The sequence below is a fragment of the Microcebus murinus genome, chromosome 8 (assembly GCF_040939455.1).
Source record: "Microcebus murinus isolate Inina chromosome 8, M.murinus_Inina_mat1.0, whole genome shotgun sequence".
In the NCBI taxonomy this organism is placed as follows: domain Eukaryota; kingdom Metazoa; phylum Chordata; class Mammalia; order Primates; family Cheirogaleidae; genus Microcebus; species Microcebus murinus.
The window spans coordinates 43,733,300-43,756,306 of NC_134111.1; positions in this window are offsets into that span (position 1 = coordinate 43,733,300).

Consider the following 23,007-nt stretch of genomic DNA (forward strand, 5'->3'; position numbering starts at 1 on the left):
CAGCTTCTGCAACTATTCACCAATGGTACTGCATCATGAATGATTTACTTATCAGAGTTAGAATCCAACCATTTGCAGAGATTATCACCAATGATCTTAATAAAAAAAATTCCAATGTTACCCAGATATTTCTGTCATCAACTTTTTATTGAGTGAGATTTTAGGGATAGAAGGGACAAAATTAATAATGAACTAATTGAAATTCTAAAACTAGTATTAAATGTCTTCATTGGCTGTATTGAGGTTTTGATCAATTGAGGCTGTGATGAGTTGAAACCCTCCAAAATCTCTGGACACCACCCCTTCCAAGACCTCACTTTCTATGTCTCTTTGTTTGGCTGGTCCTACCGATCTATATCCTTTATAATAAAACTGCAATCATAAGTACACCACTTTTTGAGTTCTGTGAGTCGTTCTAGTGTGTTATCAAACCTTAGGGGTTATGGGAATCCCCAAATTTAAAACCGGTCAGTCAGAAGTATGGGTGCCCTGTGTGGCCTGGGGAACCTCAAAATGAGACTGATCTCTCAAGTAAAGGCAGTCTTGTGGAGGACTGAGGCTCAAACTTGTGGCATCTCATGCTAACAACATGTGGGTAATTCAGTGCCTTCTCCATTATTTCCGATGGCTCCTAAGGAGGTAGTTTATGATTACTTGTCTTTTATCAATTCAAACTCATGCTCTCTGATTAATTTTTATTCATTTATTTATTTAACAAATTTTACTGAGTACTTAGTAAGAACCAAGTATTAGGCGAGATTCTGTGTATTAGGATATATCAGTGCATTAGACAGAAATGGTTCATGTTATCATGGAGCTCATAGCATGTTGGCATAGATCAAGACACTCCAGTGAACAAATATTGAGCAATTATATATTTTGTCCTTTTATCCTTCCTGTATATTGTGTTCCCTTTTCTCAACAATTCACACCAACCATGGTTATATCTTTCTCCTTTATTTTCCAAGGTGCCTCTAACAGAGTGCTTCTATGTTGTATAGATTTTATTATTTGTTTGGGGATAATGCAGGGAAAACACTGTATAGGATTAGAGACAACTTAATCTAACCATGAGACATCATTCTTTCTAAAATTCCTAGTCCCTCCTCACTACAGGAGTCCATCTGGGACTTTCTTCCTCAAATCCTCAACATGCTACCATGTTGCTGTGGTCTGCCATCTCCTTTCAAAGAATCTCTTTTTTCTCTTTTCCTAATTAAACTTAAAAGTCCCTGCTAATTTATTTTGAAGACCTCCCTTCTGTCTCAATCTCTTTCCTTCAGACAATGCCAAAGGAATATGACTACCAGTGCATGACCAACAGGTCCATTTAAGTATATCCACACATAAAATAGCAGTCTTCTTTCTATTGCATCTCCCCCTACAGACACACACACACACACACACACACACACACACACACCCCAAAAGTGTGTTCAGGGTGAAAAATAACATCATAGTATCAGACATATATTATCAGTATTAATGCTAAAGGCTTCATTTTTCTAAAAACACTTTTCCTTTTTTATTGCATTAGTCTTTTTTCTTTCTTCTATCCAGCTTGAAATATTCTGAGCCATCCTAAGATTGCTCAGAAAATGTTTAGGCTAATGTTTAGTCTACATATTTATTAATAGAAGTGTAATTAATCATGTGGCAAAAATTATGGATTTTATTAATACTGTTTTTTTCCTTTTATCATAGGTTATTGAAATATTTATATTTATTAATACCTATATCTATCTACCTACCTACCTTTAAATTGGGAGACTTTATGTATGTATATGTTTGAGTATATATGTTTATGTGTGTGTGTGTGTCTATATATATATATGCTCATATTATGGTATAAAAAGTGTGATATTGAGAAAGCAAAAAGAAAAGGTCTTTAACATATTATCCTTTTATTGTTTTCCTCAGCTAGGCATTGGTAAATTCTATGTGCAAAATCATTTAAGCCATCTTTTTTTATATATAAAAAAGACCAGTCAGATAAATGATTTGAATATTTATGTTTTAGGAGAAATAAACTATTGTTTGCCTTAGTTGACTAATTAATTTTCTGTAATGTGGACATGCCTTAATATTCTCTCTACCATGTACACTTCCTATTGAGATGACGTCAAAGGACTCTGCAGTGCCGACAGACCCATAAATCTACCCAGTTTCAAACTGAGATGAAGATCTCCCAACTCAAATTCGGTATAGGTCATGAACAGTGCAATGAATCACATTCTCCAAAGGCATTTGACCTGACTGCAAATTATTTCCATGTTTTGTAGATGCAACAGACTGTATAAGGAAACTTTGTCCCTTTTGCCTATAATCCCTGGGAGATGATATATGGCCATCCTGAGCACATGTAGCATGTAGAATGCTGGATCCTGACTCGGATATCATCTCCTGGACTACAATGAGTTCACTTTTGTCTGACTTTTATTTAAGACTACATTCAGTTTTCAAGAAGTATTTTTAAAGTGCCTACTATGTGCCAGGTACTTTGAGAGTACAGCTGAGGGGGAAAAAAAAATCATCATTGGCTTTTTAGTAGCCGGTTGAAAACAACAAATAACAGAAGTAAAAACGTATGCAGTAGTTAGGAATTCTCTTTTCTTTTGTTGGTTATAGTCAACAGTCTCATTTCAGTTCCTCTCCAGTGTAATGCTCTAATAAAGTTGGTTGCCAGACATTGCTTAGCTGTTATCTCATGCAGCAAACAATTTTTGAAAGCTATCAGTTTCCTGTTTTTAAAGTGAACACAGAGTATACAAAGGGAGAAGGACAAGTTTGACATTGGTTAAGGCTTTAATGCCAAAAAATAAAATACTAATGTAGCCCAAAATAAACCACCATAAAATCTGCCTGTCAGAATGTGAATTACGTTTGTCTTCTGTAGACGTAGTAGTAGCCTGTGAATGTTTTCTTCTACACAGACCCACACAAAAGCTGCTAAGGGCTGTGGAGATAGCACCAAATGAATCTGATGTTGGAGTCAAACCATCATATATCCAAAAGAGTTTTGATTTATTGAGGGTAAATTATAGCTATATAGCTTTATCTGATTTTCTTATTAATGTACAATTGGGGAGAGATGTCATTTTCCCACCATTCTCTTTCCATTTATGAACTTTAAATGCACTTTAAGGCAGAGACTCTTTAAATGAGAAAGCAAGCATTGTTAGTGACTTTGGTATGTAATCATTTACAAATCAATTAAAAGGAAGCACAAAATGGATGGTGACAAAAATGAGTCCATTATTCCACTTCTAGAAAACTAATTCTTATTTATTTCCACATAGATCAATTAATGGAAGATAGGATGTTTAGAAAAAGAAATATTTGATTTGGACAGCTTTTTTGAAGGCATTCAAAGATTGGGGGAAGATCACCTCTTGCTTTGGTTCCTTACTCTGAGGTGAAGGCCCCTGAGATTTCTGCAACTTAAACCCAATGTGCAAAACTAAGGATAATTGGGTTCTAATTCTGTTTGACCCATTAGCTAGCTGGGTCACCTTGAGTAAGATCTTGAACATGTCTGGGCTTCGGATTTCTATTTGAGAGTAGAGAGGTTCAGTACATTGTTTTTAGTTGTACTCCTGGGATATCCAAAGAGAGTTTTCATAAAGTTTAGAGGACATAAGCCCCAAAGCAGAGTTCCTCCAATTCTGGCTCAGCCAAAGCAGCTCTGTTTCTCTCAGAATCATTTATCTTGGCTTCCAAATAAGATTTTGTTTGGCAAGTGTTACTGTTGACACTAAATAACAATTAGAACAGCGCTGGACTGGAGTGATATCTTTCTCTTACCCTCCTTCTTTGGTCTCCAGATCCTTTATCCACTTTGAGCTACCAGTTCCCAAGCAATTCATCTTGTCTCCCTTTCTGGTAAAGGACTAGAGCCGGATAAAATTAAACCAAGTAGGTGGGTTTCCCTTAAGACGTGATCCAGATCTCGCTTGCGTAGGAAGTCATGAAAAGCTGTCCAACTCTTGGAAAAGAATCATTAAATGCAGTAAGATAGTTTTAGAGATTTTATAGTGGTTTATTTTAGTCTCCATTAGTAATTCATTTTTTGGCATATCAACCCCCACTAATGTCAAGTTGTGTTCTGGGACTTTTGGAAAATAGATCACACTTAAGCATATTTTCCAGCATAGTGATACAGAAAGAACATTTGTGTAGGCTTTTGTCCAGTCATACACACAACTGAAAAGATATTTTTGCTGCCTTACGTACTATTAACTATCTCCCCTCTGCCAGACACTGAGCCTGTTTTTCAGCTCTGTCTTCTTCCAGCTTTTTAAGACATAATGCTAGTGATGGTTGTCGTCATTGATGGAAGATTGCATGCTGTTGTAGTTTCCTAATTTTCTTTCTTCTTCAATGACTGATTCTTTTACTGTCAGTATGAACATTAATTGATGTTTTAAATTATTTCATTTATTTCCTCTTGCTATCCTCTCATCAAAGATTACCCTTATCCTCTGGTCCCTGGTCTCTGTATTAATTCCTTGCATGACTTCATCTCTATGCAGATGACAACCAGATCCACACTCTAGCCCTGTCGTCTTACTTAGGTTCTGAATGTCTATTTCCATCTGGTTCTAGGATATCTTTATGCCAGCACCTCCAATTCATCAGCCTCAAGCTAACCTTACCCTTCCCCACTGCCCATTCCCATACTAGTTCTTTCTCTCTCCTTCCATCACTTAAGTCTATCAGTGGTGCCCTAAGTTCCTTTGTTCCTAGAAAAGCAGTTTTTAGACATTTTTTCTCCAAAAGCTATTACAGCTCTTCTTCAAATTTAATAAAATAAACTAATAAAGATGCTAGAATAACATTTCCAGTTGAAACAATGGTTGGAGGATCCTTTTCTGCAAACATGTTCCCTTTCGCACTTTCTTCCACATCCCTGTTATTGGGGGAAAGTTTGGAACCTACTAACTTACAATGTAAAATTGACTGTTGTTTTTCTTGACTTTCTTATTCTACTCTGTCACCATGTTCCATTTTTTTTCCTTCTGTAGCCTCTGGAGAATTGCTTTGTTTTTTTAAGTTGCCTTCTCCATCCTTACCCTGTTAGTTCTCATCAGTAGTTCTATTCTCCAAATTCCAGTAGTACATCCTTTATACCATATAGTGTATCACGATGTTGTTTTCAAATTATATATATATATTTTTTTTGAGACAGAGTCTCGCTTTCTTGCCTAGGCTAGAGTGAGTGCCGTGGCGTCAGCCTAGCTCACAGCAACCTCAAACTCCTGGGCTCAAGCGATCCTCCTGCCTCAGCCTCCCGAGTAGCTGGGACTACAGGCACGAGCCACCATGCCCGGCTGATTTTTTTTTATATTATATATATTAGTTGGCCAATTAATTTCTTTCTATTTTTATGGTAGAGACGGGGTCTCGCTCAGGCTGGTTTTGAACTCCTGACCTTGAGCAATCCGCCCGCCTCGGCCTCCCAGAGTGCTAGGATTACAGGCGTGAGCCACCGCGCCCGGCCTCAAATTATATTTTGAATGGATTAGTTTTGCCTCCAAGACAATAAGTAGTTTAAGTGATTGTTTTTCTATTCATTCGTCCATCCATCCAACCATCTATCCCTTAACTGGAATATATATTGAGTTTCCCATATGGGTGGCACTGCATTAAGCGCTGGAAATACAGCTACAGCTAAAGCAAAGGTTTCTCCCTCCATGGTGATATTCTGGGTTCACTGACTACAACCAACCTCGTATTATTTGAAATATAGAAAATGTACATTTAATACCTGATAATGAATAGAGCTGAGTAAATATCTGTCTTATTGTTTTCTAAAATGAGAGCTTTTTATTTTCTTTCTATGCACCTCTCTTTTAGGGTTGGTGAAGTCTTAGGCAGTGGTTTTCCACCGGAGTTTATTTTGTTGGCTCCTGCCCTACCCTACCCCCAATGCAGTGACATTTGGTAATGTCTGGAGACATTATTATTACAATTGGAACTGAGGAAGTTACTGTCATTTAGTGGGTAGAGGCCAAGGATGCTGCATCGTACAATGCACAGGACAGCCCACTACAGTAAAAAAATTATGCAGCTAAAAAATGTCAATAGTGTTGAGATTGAGAACCTCTGGTCTATGATATTGAGTTCATATGCATTCATTTTCTTAAATACAGTTATTTGTCCCAGTTAGCATGTGTTCTTTTTTTTAAAAAAAAACAAATATTGTGGAATAGTTTACTTTTTTAATGGTACACTTTGAGTTTCTTTGCTCTTAGGCATTGATCAAATTGTTATTCATCAAGCATACATAAAGAAAAGATTCTTTTGGATACAAGCTCAGGCTGAGAGTAACAGAAAATCTTGACAAAACTGGCTTAAAACTAGACTTTTTGGGTTGAGGGGAAGGCAGGGTTCTTACTTTAAGCAGCATAAAAACTAAGTTCCACTATCAATTAAGTTAGTAGCTTAATGTAGAAATCAAAGATTTAGAATCTTTCTATTATTCTACTCTTGCATGTTCATCATGTTGGTGTTATCCTCAGATGGCTCTCCTTTTGATTGAAAAACCAAGGTTCCAAGCATCTCATGTAGATAAAAAATACTCAGTGGAAGAAGGGGGACTATTTTCTCCTGTGCATATTTATTTAAGAGCAAGAGAACTTCCCCAAAAGATCTCCTCTCTTGTCATGCTGTCTAGAAATGAGCCACATACCCATCCCTAACTGATCTTGGGCAAAGGGCATGCGAGACCACGCTTGTCTTAGACTAATTAGAATTTATCCGTGAGTCATGTGGGAGACACATGGACACTTGAAAAAAGTTGGGAGTCTGCCAGCAAAGGAGAGAGATGAAGCTGTTGGGAAGGAAGTTACCAATGGGCATCCATTTTACAGATGAGATACACAGTGGAGGCCCTGACTGTTTGTTGTTGTCGTAAGTCCTGGTGGCCTTAGAACAAACATATCAACCTTAGCAGTTCGGTCCCATTGCAAACTGTGTAATTACCTCTGTCTCTCATTAGTTTCTGCAGTTTAATGTAGAGAAATTTCTCTTTTATCTTCTTAAAATGTGTAGGAACAGAATGTCTTTCTACCTAAAAGTGATTATCAGGACTGACACAAGAATGAAGTGCTTTAGGTGCAAAATTTGAAGAGGGATTCACTTAAATTTTAGGAGTGCCCACTCGAATCTTGTGGCCTACACACCTCACTTGCTTCACCCTAATCCAGGGCCTGGTGACTATGTTTTAATGTGAGCTTTTTTTTTTTTTTTTTATAGTATCTAGAGTTTTTAAATATTTGGGACTAGTCTCAAGACAATTGCCATTCATCATGAAATAGAACTTTTTTATTTTTTTCTTATGAGACAGTTTTAAAATAATTCCCAGTCCTTGGAAAGACAATCCTGACCATTGGGTATATAGCAAAACATGGCAATAGTTTTTTGAGCCAGTAAAACTTGATTTTAAAATGATTTAAAAAATACTTTTCTCTTGAAGTCCTGACATGATCAGGATTGGGCGTGACCCAAAGACAGAATGAAGAACATGAATGGATGGATGACTGTTTCCTTAGCAACAAGAACCCTATATTTCCTCTGAAATAAGAAACCAAAAGAAACTGTTCCCCTCCATTTTTCTTTCTACTAGTTCAGTGGTTTAAATAGTAGTACCTTAACATTTTAATATTTATTGAACCAATATTTTTGAAGATCTAGTGTATGTGAAGCAATAATAAGGCTTCTTTTACTAGTATCCATTCAGCTACATCATAACATGTATGGACAACTCTGTAATGCAGGTATCTACTGTAAATAGTGAATCTCAGTTCTGGCTGCATATAAGAATCACCTAAGCAGCTTTTAAAAAACAAAGATGTTTGACTCCAATAGAATATGATTCAGTTGTTCTCACCCAGCATCAGTATTTTTTTAAAGTGCCCCCCAGGTGATTGTAATGTGCAGCTAGAATTGAGAATCACAGCTCTGAGAAGATTTATGGCATTGATAAATCAGCTAAACAATTTGAATTACATCAGTTGGAGATTAGAGTTTACAGAAAATTTCAGAGGGTATAGTTCAAATTTTGCCCTGATTTACTGCTCTTCAGGACAAGGTTTCAACAAACTAATAAATCAAGGTCCCCCAATTAGTCAGTCCCTACCTTGGGTTTTTGGGTAGGGAAAGAGCTGATGAGATGACTACAGTTGATGCCAAATCCACCCAAAAATCTGCTTTCCCACAGCCTGTGGGGACCATGTCTAGGAGAAGAACAAATCCAGAAGCTCTTGCCTTAGCTATGTCCCTCCCAAATGGAAATGCAGCCGCAGAGTCCTCAGAGAAGAGTTGGCCTGAGTCTGTTGTCTGGCACCTTCCTTCCATAACTGAAGCTCACAACCCACCCAAGGTCATGCTCCAGGAAGTGTGAGAGTTTGCCGAAAACTTGGTCTTCTTGTCCTAATCCAGAGTTTGGGCTACACCGAGGATTAGGACAGACAACCTGTTTTTATTTTTTTAATACTTGTCAAGTAATAAAAGACAAAAATTATTATCTCTTACAGTTCAAGTACCTATATGTTAGGAAGATGATCTTTTTTGGGAGACCGTTTTACAATCATTCATTCAGCTATTGTCCCTCTCTACAGAATTTCATAGAATGCCTGCTATGTGCAGGGGCTATGTTGAGTGATGAGGTTATGCATATGAATAGTGCACAGCTTTTACTCCTAAGCACCACAAAATCTAAGTGGGGAAGTAGACAGGCATGCAGTTTGATACATTCGTGATAGATTTAAGACAGGGAGCTATGAAAATTCCAAGAAATAGCACATCAACCAGAATTGGAGAATGGAATTGAAAAATAACAACTCAGCTAAAGCTCAAAAAAAAAAAAAAAAAAAAAAACAAGTAGTAGAAGAGATAATGTACAATTTAACCTACTATTAAGAGGTAAGTAACTAAAAAAATTGTAGGTGAAAAAAAATATGTTAACAGGTGAATAGAGAGCACTTTGCATTTAATTAGTCCAGCAAATATTTATTAAGTATTTAGTACTGAGAACAGTGTGGGCAAAGGGATAAAACAGCTGTTATGGGGGACTTAGTCTCCATTTTTGTTTTTTAACTGAATTTGCATTTCATGGGAAAGACAGACTATTAATAATTTAATAATTTTTAATAATTAAAAAGTGACAATGATATTAAAATAATATTGATAAAAGTAACTTTTAGGTGAGCTTAAAACTTCCGACCAAATAGCCTTTTTGGAATAGCAAAATTGGCCTCTCTGAGGAACTTGTTAGAAATGCAAGTACCCTTCTGGACTTACTAAATCATAATCTGCATTTTAACAAGATTGTTAGGAGACGTATGTGTAAACTCCAGTTTGAGAGGCAATGATCTACAATATGCTAAACTTTACATGGATTACCTTCTTAAAATTGCACAACAACCTTACAAAGGAGGTACCAATTTGCACTCACATTTGATGCCTGAAGGTCTTGAAGCTTAACTAGCTAAGCAATTTGCTCAAGGTAACACAGGTAGTGAAGTACTAGCGCCATCTGAATCCCAGTAGATTGATTTTCAGTACTGATATAATTTGGATAGTTTGTCCCCCTCCAATCTCATGTTGAAATTGGATCTCCAGCGTTGGAGGTGGGAGGCGCTCGGGTCACTGGGGCAAATCCCTCCCCTCTTGAAGGGTCTAGTGCCATTCCCCAGGTAATTAGTTAGTTCTCCCCGTATTAGTTCACTGGAGAGCTGGTTGTTTAACCACTTCGGTACCGCGCTCACCAGCTGCGAAACCTTGCCCACAGCCGGCACTCACAGTCCGCACGACAGTTTGTGCTGTGCATTGACGACGGATCCGTTTTGCTCTGGTGTGATGAGGAAAGCTTGAAAGCACTGAAAGCTTGTTTTACTTCACAGGCAGCTTTACTTGTAATGTAAATCAGAATAGGGAACATATACATATACGTTTTCATTACGTTATTTTTAAATGTTCACAATTTTATTTTGATAAATGCAAAATTAGAAAAGTCATATCACGGCTGTCGGCTAAAGTGGCTGTGTATGTTCATCTGTGGCTGTCGATGATAGTCGACGCTGGTACCAAAGTGGTTAAAAGAACCTGGCACCTCCTCCTCCTTCTCTTGTTCCTTCTCTCACTGTGTAACACGCCTGGTCCCCCTTCACCTTCCACTTTAACTGGAAGCTCCCTGAAGCCTTCACCAGACACAAGTGCTGGTGTCAGGATTCTTGTATAGCCTGCAGAACCCTGAGCCAAATAAACCACTTTTCTTTATAAATTACCCAGCCTTGGGTATTTCTTTATAGCAATGCAAAATTGCCTAATACAAAACCCATGTTCTGTTTATCTGCATATAAAATGACCCTTAAAAGGATAACAAAAAACAACCAGACCCTTCCTAACACCTTGGAAGCTGCTTTGGATTCATTTTGTAACTAACAAGATCAGAGTTAAGTCATCTTTTTATTCAACAACCACAGCAATGTATCTGCATCATCTCGCTAAGAGTTTCACTGGACAAAAAAGGCTGTGGAGAGCTATGGAGGCTGCCAAGTCCCCATAAGTCTTGTGTCCAGCTGCTTCTGCACCAGAATCTCCCCAGTTGTTTTGGGAAGGTACAACTCTGATAAATCAACCCCAGTGATCAAAACCCTATGCCGGATTTCACAGGCTGCAGGAATCCTTGGGTACCACTGGGCCTGCCAAGCTTAATACCTGAAGTACAGTTTACCTTCTTTCCGCAGTTTGTTCAGTTAGTCTCAGATAAGATGCAGCATCTGAAATGGCCATTCCAAATTCTATCAGCTGCCAGGACAGAGGTGGAGAAAAGAAGAAACTACCACGTGGCAACGGAAAAACCAATTTCCAACAATTCCTCAGCTAGTTTCAATCAGCTAAGGAATAAATTCTTCTAGCTAAAATCAAAACAAAATTGTTTTCAAAAATGTCTTTTTAGTCAATGGTACAAACTTAAAATTTAGTTTTCCTAAGGTCTTTTCAAATTCAAGAGGTGACATGCAGGAAAAATATGTCAAATTCATTTGTTTGCTTTTAAAAAAGACAAGGCAGCCTTCACCCAGTTTGGATGACTTTTTTCAAGTTGGTTTCTAACAGCAACAAAGAAAGATGACTGGGATCAAGGAAGAGACGTGGTGAAATTTCATAATGAAAGAAAATGTTTTACCTCTCTCAGGCTTGAAGGAAGTTGTAATGGATAACCTAAACAATCGCTTTGGAGACTGAACCGTCCAGGTCTACACACGAACCACACAGAGGGACTTTCTCCATCATAATCACAATCCCCTGTGTTAATGTCTCTCTCTTCCATCTGAGCTTTCTGGTTACATTGATAAGGATGTAGCTGAATATTTCCTTTAACAGAGATGTTCAAAAAGGTTTGATTGATAGGGCATCCCATTGGTGCCAGATCATGTTAAATTGTTTTACTTCTTCAGGGTTAAAAGTGACCCCTTGCATTTTTTAATATGGCTGTAAGTTGATGGGTCATTGATAAAGCAATTGCACGAATTTTTTTTTTCCTGTGCTTTATATGATGCAACTAACATGAGAATGGCAATGGGGATTATCAAGTCCTCAGAAAACTGGTCTACTGGGAAAATTATGAAAAAGCATGGAGCTTTAGGATTTGTGCTTCTCATTTGAACAAATGGAATGGAAGCCTTGCAAAAGGATATATAGATAGTTTATGGCAAGCTAGGCAAACTTATGCCCACCTAAGTGGATTGTAGTGGCTGTGGTGAGTTGTGTTGAAGATTTCAAACTATTTCAGAACTCTGAGGATAAGAGCTAAGGGATCAGTTAGTGATCTCTGCCATTGGTAATTGTGGTTGGGGGTGGGGCAGGCTGGTTACCAACATTCCAGATTTCCAGATTGTTTGCTAAATCTGATCTAGGCTCTTGCTTTTCATAGGACCACTGAAGACTATATATACTTTCCCTTTTCCAAAGAGCTTTTCCACTATCATCCATATCATGTTCTTCCTACTTATTACATAAATAAGTCAGGAAGCCGTCAGTGGCTTAGAGAGAAAAAAGTTGATGTAATCTGAGCAGTAAATGACAATTTAATTGTTTTACAGGGCTTATGCCCAGGAGAGTTTGAAAAGCCTTTTAAATACCTATCATTATACATAAACCCTAAATCTCTATCATTTTTCATGGAAAAGAAAAATAGGTTTCCAAAAAATCCAAGTAAGTCATTTGGATGATATGATTGAAATGAAATGTATCTCCTTAACTCATAGCATCCTAGCCAATTGGAGTAGAAACTGAGTGACCAGGGACAAGAACTCTCAAGTGATGTGGGACAAGCACCAAGATGGCAGTGGAAAGGGAATTTAGAGATATCCATAAAGCCAAGTCTATAAAAATGACCCAAAAGAGAGTAATCTAGGTAAGCAGTGAATACCAGAAGACTGACATGGGAGGTGTAGTGGGGTGAGTTGGGGTGGAGTGGGGTGGGGAGGGTGACGGTTAATGAGTGAGAATTCAAGAGCAGGGACAGCTTTTCCAAATCCTATGAATCTTCAAAACTTTGTTTTCTGCCTTTGAGGCCTCTACCATCAATTTCTTTGCCATTCATGGCCAACCATTATGGTAACACTAAATATTTTAAGTTTTGGTTACCATCACATTCCACTTCAAAGCGCACAGATCTTTGACAGTTAAAGTAGTGCCAACTGTTGTAACAAATAAACCACAGCATCTCAATGAATTAATTCATGATTTCTTGTTCTCATTCATTTAAGATTCAATTGGCAATGGAGAGAAGTTACTAATCCGTTTTGCTCACATTCCACTGTCCTGAATCCAGACTCATGGCCACACCTTGTCACAAGGGAGGCTGGGAGATGTAGTCTGGCTGGGTGCCTAGAAGGAAAGGGAGCAGGTGGAACATTTAGCCAATCTGTGCCACAGAGGTGTAGACAGTTTGCTTTAACCAGCAAATCAAGTACATTAATCCTTATATATATTGTATATATTGTGTCTTGTCCAGATAGTTGTGTTAATTTTTATTATCTGCCGGTTCTGTCAGTCTTCTGGCTTCATGCTGTACCTTCAAACATTTAGCTTGTGAAAAATATGGTTATTCTTTGTATTTTGCTTTAAAAGCACCCAATATGGCTTCATAACAAAGGAAATGACAATGTATTCTCCTTTGTATATCTTCTACTATCATGATGATAGCAGGGTGCATTCAACGAGTAGCATCTGTACAATTCTGCAAATGTCCCATAGTATCTAATTTTTCACTTGCAGCACTCTCAGACTTGAAGATCTATACTTTTGTTATCTCAATCTTGGGCCCAGAAATTGACGGGCAATACCTGAGTATTCAAAAACAATCTCAGTAATAGCATGCCCGATAGATGTCAAGTTTAATCAGTAGCAATATAAATGTAGCAAAAAAAGTTGATTAGAATTGAAATCATTTTTTAATTTAATTTTCCTTTTCCCTCCCATTTAGTACTTTTTCTCCTTCTATTTCTTCTTCTCCTGTGCCTCTTTCATCCTTATATATCAGAAATAGACCCTTGAGGAAAGCCCTGTTTGTGACCAGGTGGTATTATTTTGTAATATCCTGAGAAAGAAAATGCACAAAATCTGACATTGTGACCAAGACCCTTCCCATTTTGATTGAACCATGTACACAGATGTGACTTGGAATGGATCCAACATAGAGCAAACCAGTTTCATAATTCTCCATTTGAATCAGCCCAGTTCCTAACATTTTATACATGTGCCATATCTTGATGGAAGCAAATAAGTGACTTGGGCCATTCCAGGACTGAATTTACCATGATTCACAGAACTTGGAAGAGTAAGATATACTTAAATGATGTAGTAAGTAATGAACTGGTTGATTACCCTTTTTACTTTTTAACAGTTATGGAACAAATCAGTTTTGAATTGATATTGCAATGCCAATATGAATGAGCTCATAAAATATGTAAATATAGCATTTAATAGTTTTTTGTGAACATATTATTACGTTGGAACGTTCATAATATTTTCCCATCAATTGATTTTGTCATTCTTTGGGATATTTATTCATTGAAAGGTAAAAACTGAATTCTTTTTCAGTTGATGCCTTGACCTATATTCAGCCCCTGGAATAGCTTTAAAATGATCCTGCACTTCTCAATCCCTGACCAAAATCTAAGTAGTGTACACTAGAGATTTACAAGATATATCAGAGGCTTGCTTTATTTAAAAATCATTTTTAATGGTTTCATTCTGGAAAGTAAAACTTAAAACATCTTGTCAAGTACTTCTATGATGGTTATTAAAAATACATTTGTATTTCAGGGTAGATTTAAACCATATGTTCTTATTTGCTTCCATTTAGCACATTAAACTACTATTTTGCAAGGGACAATCAATATCCAAGAAACCACAAGAGCACCCTCTTAAAATAGTTTCATATGTTTCTTCTTTTAGCAGAAAGTGACACTTTTTCTCCCCACCTGCCAGCATTGAGCACACCTGGAAGGGTTTATATTTAACCAAAACTTAGACTTCATAAAAATGGAATCATTTCTAGACTTGGCGAGTTTTTATTCCTTTGAATGGGGACTGAGTTAAAAGTTAGAATGCTGCCTTAAATTTCTTTTGGCCATTTTTCTTCTGGATTTTTCTAGTGATTTAAACATTTAGAAGATTGGATATCAAGCAGCATTTATCTAAGTATTTTAAAACTGTGCCAAAATAAAAGCTAATCATTTTGTAATCATTTTGTAATCAGTATGCATAGAAGAGAAGCAGCAGCAGTAAAGCAGTTGCTGCATGTTTGCTGACAAAATATTTAATCCAAACATTTAATTTCAATCTGCCACTGTTCTCAGTCAGTATAATTACTTTAAGCAAATACCATGTTGGGAAAAATAGTCCCAGCCACTGAAATGTAAATAATACAATGTAATCATCACTACACTCAAATTCATATACTATAATTTATTTGGATCAATTTCATAAACATGGGTGTAATAATGTTTAAATTATTGTAAACATGCAGATCCAGGTCCCATTTATAGGAGGGAGTTCGTTTACTTTTTCTTGTTAACTACATACACCTGAAATAAAGAATTGCTGTACAAGAAAAATCACATGAATCTTCTTATAGTATTAATAGGGAGGGGCAAAATTAGTTTTGCACTTTTTTGTCATTGTGTCAAGGTTAGACAATGCGCATAATCTAGGAGAATTGGCAAAATTGTTTCTCCAATATGTATTTGTAGAATATGTTAGATGTGACTTGGTAGATATGACAAGTATACATAAAGTAAAAGTTTCTAGAAATACATATGTATATGATAAATGTGTTTTAGATAAAAGTTTCTAGAAATACAGAAACAACAAATATAGATTCTCTTTTAACAGAGGTCAACATCAAGAAAAGCATTAACCGATTTTTAAAAATAAGAATCAATATAAATGTGGCAGTATGAAAATAAATAAACAATCCTGGAGCAGGGCCTTTGTTTGATTTATCTTTGTATCCTCAGCATCTGCAAAATACTGGACCCACAGAAGGTGAAGTTACCGTAAGTCCCCATTATGGCACCCAGTCTGCTCTCTCAGCCATTCCTGCTGAATCTGCCTTATGCACCACTTCCCCTCAGGCAAACAGCATTTAAATATTCTTTGTGAAGAGGAGGTCAACTATTGGACTAGAGTGGCAACATGACCCAGGCTGTTCAGCAATCCATGAGGTGGTCTGATAAATCTGGCTTTCTGTACAGAGCTCTAAACCAATCAGATAAGCTTCCTATAAACATAACTAAAATAATGACCAATAAATATTTGTGTAATTTATTATTATAGCATATTTTTAACAGTCTACTTTAAAACTGTTAAAATATTCTTATTTTGATATCTGTGATTTGTTTCAAAATAATATGGGAGCAGGGAAATAGGTATTTGAGATGAAACAAAATCGGGCAGGTCTTGCCAATTTTTAAAGCTGGGGATGGGTTTATAAGAATTTATTACACTATTCTTTGTACATTTAATAATTTTCCATATTAAAAAATTACAAACTCTATTCTTTGCCTAAAGTCAGCCATAGACTCTGGCAATGTAGTGAACCTTCTCCATAATTTATTGACTACCTGTTGGTATAACATTCCAATGTCTCTCCCGGTGATACTTCTGTTTTTATACTTCCCTTTATCAGTTTGTGGAGTTCAGAGAACTGGATCAATGCTTTCAGCTGCCTATAACAGAACACCCAACTAAATGTGGTATGTACAATAAGGACCTTTATTTCTCTCAAAATAAGATATCTAGAGATAGATATTTCTAGGGGCAAATATCATCAGACATCTTACCATCTCTGTACTTTATCATCTTCAGTGATATTTACTAAAAATTTAGACCTCATAATTTGGACTTATATCCATCTTTCAAGATGACTGTCAAAATTTCTGCCGTAATAGTAGACAATGTCAGATCTAAGAAGAGAGCCTTTTTTTCCTCCATGTTTCTCTTTTGTTTAAACTTTTGCTGGAAAGACCACAGCAAAAATTCCTTAATATCACATTGCCCAGTGGCTAAACACCAGGAGATTGAAAAATCAGTATTTTCCATTTTTAGCTTCTGCAATAAAAGAGAGGTTCTGCAGCAGGTAATGTGGTAGGGGCTGTGTTTGCACTAGATTTCAGTGACTGACACTAACATGGCATCTGTATCAGTTACTCTTGCCACAATAATGCTGGGGAACAAATAGCCACAAAACCTCAGCTGTGTACAATAGACCTTTCCAAGCAGTTATGTAGGGTTCAACTTACTAGAGCTAGACTTGACTAATGTCATTTGCCTCATTCGTTCATAAATCTGTGGTTAGCTGCTGGTGGACAAGTCAGGTTGGCTGATCTTGGCTGGGCTGCTTGCATGGCTGGTTTGCCTAAACAACACTGACTCCTTCCTGAGATCTCTGCTCAAGTGTCATTTTTCAACAAAGTCTTGCCTGACTTTTATTAGAACCAATCACTGTGATATAAATTTTCATCATAATATAAATAGTCCCTTTGTAGAATGGCCCTAATTAAAGTTTTACATTAGTTGGTTGCCCTTTTCAATAAATTTCATGTTTTGAAATAATTTTAGAAATGCAGAAGAGTTGTGAAAACATTACAGAGAGTTCCTACATACCCTTTACCAAACTTCCTCTAATGTTAACATTTTATATAACCATTCTATATTTATGAAAACTTGGAAATTAACATTGCTATAATATTGTTAACTAAAATACAGACTTCATTGCATCAGTTTTTCCATATTCGACTAGTTTTTCCACTTTTGTCCTTTCTCTGTTTCAGGACCCAATCCAGGATTCCACGAGATATTTACTTGTCATGTCTCTTTACCCTCCTCCAATTTGTGAAATTATCTGTTTTTTCTTGTTCTTCATAGCACTGTAAACTTTTAAGATTTCCAGTCTTAAAAGTTGAATGCTTCTCAATTTGGATTTGTCTGATGTTTTCTCATGAACAGACCAGGATTACAGATTTTGGGAAAGAATCTCACAGGAGTGAGTATGGAGTGCACTTTTATTGCATCATATTGGGGGTATATGCTATCATTATGACTTATATGCACAGATACATTTGCTTTGGAAGCCAATCTGGAAAATCTAATGGTCGCTGATCAGATGTCCTATCAAGAGGGAACCAGTTAGAAGTGCCTCTGGCTGCCACACCTTTGGGATCACCAAAGCGTACACGCCAACACCATGCTCTTTCCATGCTGCTCCCAGCCAGTGGCTGGCACAGCTAGTAGAATCGTGCGTAATGAGGGACTAATCTAATGACCAATCTTTGCTGAGATTCCTCACAAACCTAGCTGAAACTTTCTCAGAGCTGCACTGCAGTTTAAGGCGTTTCTTGCCCAGTCCTATGTCCTTTCCTTCCATTCATGGGTGTCTGACCTGCATCATGGCCAGCAACCTGTCCCTGCTTACTTCCACTACCCTTTCCCTTTAATGTCACAAGCATTTTCCCTAGTTAATTTCTTGCACTTCTGGTTCCATTGTAATATCTGCTTCCTTGAGGACCTTAGCTGGCAATGAGTTTCCCTTTATATTTATCAAAATGACATATATTTTGTTCTCAAATCTTTTGAGGGCTCTACCAGTTTATGTTTTATCTCTCCCTGTTGTAGGACATCTCTTTCCTGAATTCTTATATTCTTGCTCTGTGGTCTTCCTTCATCAATTTTTAAACAAATAGCAGAATGTTTGGTCACAATTTTCACCTGCTTCATTCACTTTTATCTTCTGCTAAGTTTTGCTCCCTTTTTCACTTTCTTTTCCTTATGTTATCATTCCATTGTTGCTGTGCTAGTTCATCCTCCATTAATCATCACTGAGTTTTGTTTTTCTAAGACAAGCTATAGGCTGAAGTTCTGTGCGTGTGTGCATGTGTGTATGTGTGTGTATAATATGACATGATAGGCTTCAAAATCTAATTCAACAGTTAACCAAACTTAACGGTTGCTTATAGGCTTTGCAACCCAAAGGCAATTACCCGCTCTGTTGGCACACAGGCAGAGTGGTTCCTTTAAATATGGCTCTGCTATGTTATTCCATCTAAGGCCCTGTTACTACTACTTCTTTTTCTTTTTTTTTTCAATCAAACTGGGTCTACAATGGCTCTTTCTGCTAACTCTGCACTCTCAGTTCCTGCAGTAGTATTGCAGTCTATGAATATTTTGTACTTCAGAATATGTCTCTCCTCGTGAGAAAGTATAATTTTACCTTATCATTTTGCTTCTGATATTTATGCACTGTATATATTTACCACAACCTCTGAGCATCTTCTCTTCTTTCTCTTCTGTCTAATCTCAGCTGTCTTAAAAAGCATGTTTTGAATCTGCAGATAGCTGTGTTTTTATGACTCTTAAGATGGAGCTTCTAAGTGATTAATATTTCTTTGTTTCTTTTTGTATGATTTTTGTAATACTTTGTAAAGTGCTGACTTAGCCTTCTTCATCCTGGGAATCTTTACCTGAATGTCAATCTCTTCCACTACCAGAGATTCTCAACCGTAGCACTGCTGGAATTTTAGACCACATGATTGTTTGTTATGGGGTGCTCTCCTGTGCACCGTAGACTATTTAGAGCCCCCCTGGCCTCTACCCACCAGATGCAAATTGTGATAACCAAAAATGTTTTCATTCACTACTAAATGTCCGCCAGAGACAAAATTGCCTCCCAGTAATGAACCACACCCCTCCACTCCACTCAAAACTCTGTGAGAATTATGACAACATACACCTTGTTAAACTTTCTATTTCCATTACCTAACATAGTCTAGCCCATTGTAACAATTCATCATCAATATTTCCATGGTATAAATGCTGAATTGAAGAGAGTATCATTCAGATTATCTGTCCTTCATTGGCTCCTCATATGTTAAGAAATATTACTTTGTGATGCATCACATTTTGACCTACTATATGTCTTTGTCTAGTGAAAATGTATGTACAATCATTGTATTCTAGATATGAAAAGTCCTTAGAGATATCTGGTACAAATATATTATTTAATAGATGAAGAAATTGAGACCAAGAGAGTCTATAGTTTATTCTTCATCATACAGAGCTTTAGCAGTAGAGTTGGGCTGGAACACTGGAAACTAACTCTCCTCCGTATATGAAGACTCTTAAACAATACCATAATGTGTCATTTAATCCAAATGTGTATTTAGTAAACACACATTTCATAGAACAAAACTTCTGAAAAACAAAACGAAGTGAAATAATACTCATCTCTGATTTAACGATTCAGAGAATGTGAAGAAAATATCCCATAAAATGTTTTGCCTTAATTTTTGAAAAAACTCAAAGCTATTGGTTTTTCCCAACATACCAAATTACAAAGGAGCATATTCTTCAATAGTAAAAACACAGCAAGCAGTCTGTAAGCATTTCTTAGGATCTTGATTATTTTGATAAAGCGTGAGTTCTGTTGTCATAAAACAAAGTTAGTGTCACTAACGGTAATAAAGAAGTGTTCTGGGAAGAACATATATACTAATATTTTTTAAATGACAATGAATTATATCATTATAAAATGCATTAAATTAAGAAGCTTTGTTTAAAAGTAGCTTAAAAATACTAAGAACAAAAGCAGCCCACGGCACTTACAGAAATTTTGCTCTCTGTTGATGATGTGGAATGAGGCAAAGTATGACAGGCTGACTGGCATAGGTAATATGTCGATACTATAACATAGATCATGTATTATATATCATTCACACTTTCCTGCATTACAATGTTGGGGCATGAAGATCCAGATAGAATTTTCTCAGCAAAATAATGACTTCTTTTTCAATATTGGGTCATAAATGTTTTTTTGAGAATATCTTATGTGGGAGCCAATATTTAAATTTAAACCACTGGGTATAACTCATTATTGATTCACTTAATTGAAGTAGGTAGTTTAAGAAACTCACAAAATCAGTATTTTAGTTAAAGTGCTATATATGGACATTGAACAATTCCTAACAGGTATCAAGACTTGCTTATAAATGTTGCCAGTTAGAAAATTGCATGTGTAAGAACAGAAACTGCAATATTCTTTTGAACTTTAACCATAATAAAGTTATTGAAGGGTTTATAGGAAGATGAAAACCCACAGATATCTTATCAAGCAATAACAATTTTAATGTCAAAGGGAAATGCTGGTTGTATCAAGGATGAAGTGCATAGAAATGGTGAGTACTGTAAAAATGTAGAAATAAAACTATTAAATATATAAGATGAAAGTTATGGGCAGTATAAAGGCAATATTGGAAAAACAATGCTGTAGTTGTGAGCTCCTTGAACAGAAGAACTGTGTTTAGGTAACTTTGGGTCTTTGATGATAAATAGATAGGCTGGCGTGTAGCAGACGTTAGATAAATGTTAGTAGAAAGAATTAATGAATAGGTAATTAGTGTGTTATAGATTTCTGGTACCATGTTTTCAAAGAGAAAATGCATTCTGAAAATAACCTAATTTTGAAGTTCTTTTATACAAATAACCTACTTTCACTGTAAAAGTATTAGAAATTATAAAGAATGAAACAAAAATGACCTATATGTTACCATCTAGATATAACCATTGTTAATATTCAGAAGTATATTTTTCTAGGTATTTTTCTTGTTACAGTAAGGCTTTATAAGTACTTCAAAAGAGATGGAAAAGCTAGAGGAGAAATAGATTGAACACCAACTGTCATTCATTCATTCAGAGATTCAGGGAAGGCTGTTAGTTGAGGCCATTGGTGAAAGTTTACCTTGAAGAGAATGCAAAAATTAAAGGATAAACTAAGCACTATGCCTCTCTCTTGATAGGCTTCCTCAGTGCCTACCATGATGATGATCATGATGATGATTTTCTCCTTTGGGAAGAATTTAACCTTAGTTGCTACCAGTACTCAGGGGGAGGAGCAGAGAAAGAGAGAGAGAGAGAGAAACTTTCTAAAAGGATAAGGACCATTTGGATTTAAATTTCTAGTTAAACATAATGTTGCTATGATATAAAAGAGTATTCACTTGCTCTAAGTAAATCGAATGGAAAACATCTTTTAAAACTTACTGACCTTGTTAGTAATTGAAATTAAACAGATTTTACCCAATTTCTTTGTTTTCTTTTCTCCTTTCAGTGAGACTGTATCTGAAGAATTCCTGGGATTTGCATCTCACAGTGCCAGATATTGTAGAGTCAGAAATATGTGAACAAGTACAACTAGAAAATATCAGGCATATGGCATGAAACACATTTTCATTCATTTTACAGAGGAGGGAAATACATTTTAACAGAATGCAAAATATTGTGCTCTGGTTTACTTGCCAAATAGAGAAAAGTGTGAATTTTAGCAAGGAATTCAATGGCTACTTTAAATTGGGGGAGTTTAGAGTAATTGCTTCTATAAGCAAATAATTAGACAGATTGAGTGGATGTTAGAATTTAAGAAAGAGCTTGTTAGAGACTATCTGATTTTCTCCTTTTCTTGCTAACTGAAAGATTTGTTCTGATGCATTTCACTTCTATAGAAATCTGAACTTTTGCAAACCAGAAAGCCAGGGAGACAGTGTGTATGCCTCAATATCAGGAGATTTCTGGGCTATTGTGTGTTCATTGTTCTATGAAGCACCATAGATACGATAGTCATCTCTTTGTTTATTAGCATCTATTTCCTTCCAAATAGAATTGTGAGCAACCCTAAATATAACTGTACAAGACTGGTTGACATGAAGCATTAAGTAACCCCGCCTACACAAATCATCAGGGAATAACCAATTTTAATTAGTTAACTGGAAACCCATCATCCAACAGTGAAAGGACCAACTGAACCAAGCCCATTTCAAAAGCCTGCCTTGGAATAATGTTACCTTCAGAAAAATTACAACAATAATTCTTAGAAATGAAGATTTACCTTCTTGTAGGTCAAAAATGACTGAACACAACATCTCTTACTTACCAGATTTGTTTACATGGGAAAACAGAGCTGATCCCTCTTGAAATTCAGCACAGAAGAAAAGAGTGCCACTCTACTATGAGCAGGATAGAAACAAACCGACAGGCAGAGTTATTTATTGCTCCCAGCAGGTGTCAGATGCCATAGTTTCTTTGCAACCATCAACACCCTGGGGCTTTTTAGTTCCACATCCAAGACAAGGAAGAAGGGGGATGGCGACTAACCCCAAGGGATTAGGTACCTGAATCTTATCCCAACTACCAGCAAACTCCAGCTGTGTTTAAATGTTTTTTTGAGGAATTTCTGATGCTCAGTGGTTGCTGATTACTTCCAGATTTTAGTTCTACCCCACTGGATATTTGCTACCAAGAGTTTTATCTGTTGTTAAAATTGCAATTGCTACAAGGAAATGTCTTCTCTTAAACCAGTCCCCAAAACATAAACTGTTGCAACAGTTAAACAACAACAAAAATGCAAAACAAAACAAAACCTACCTCCTCTTTAAAAATACATTC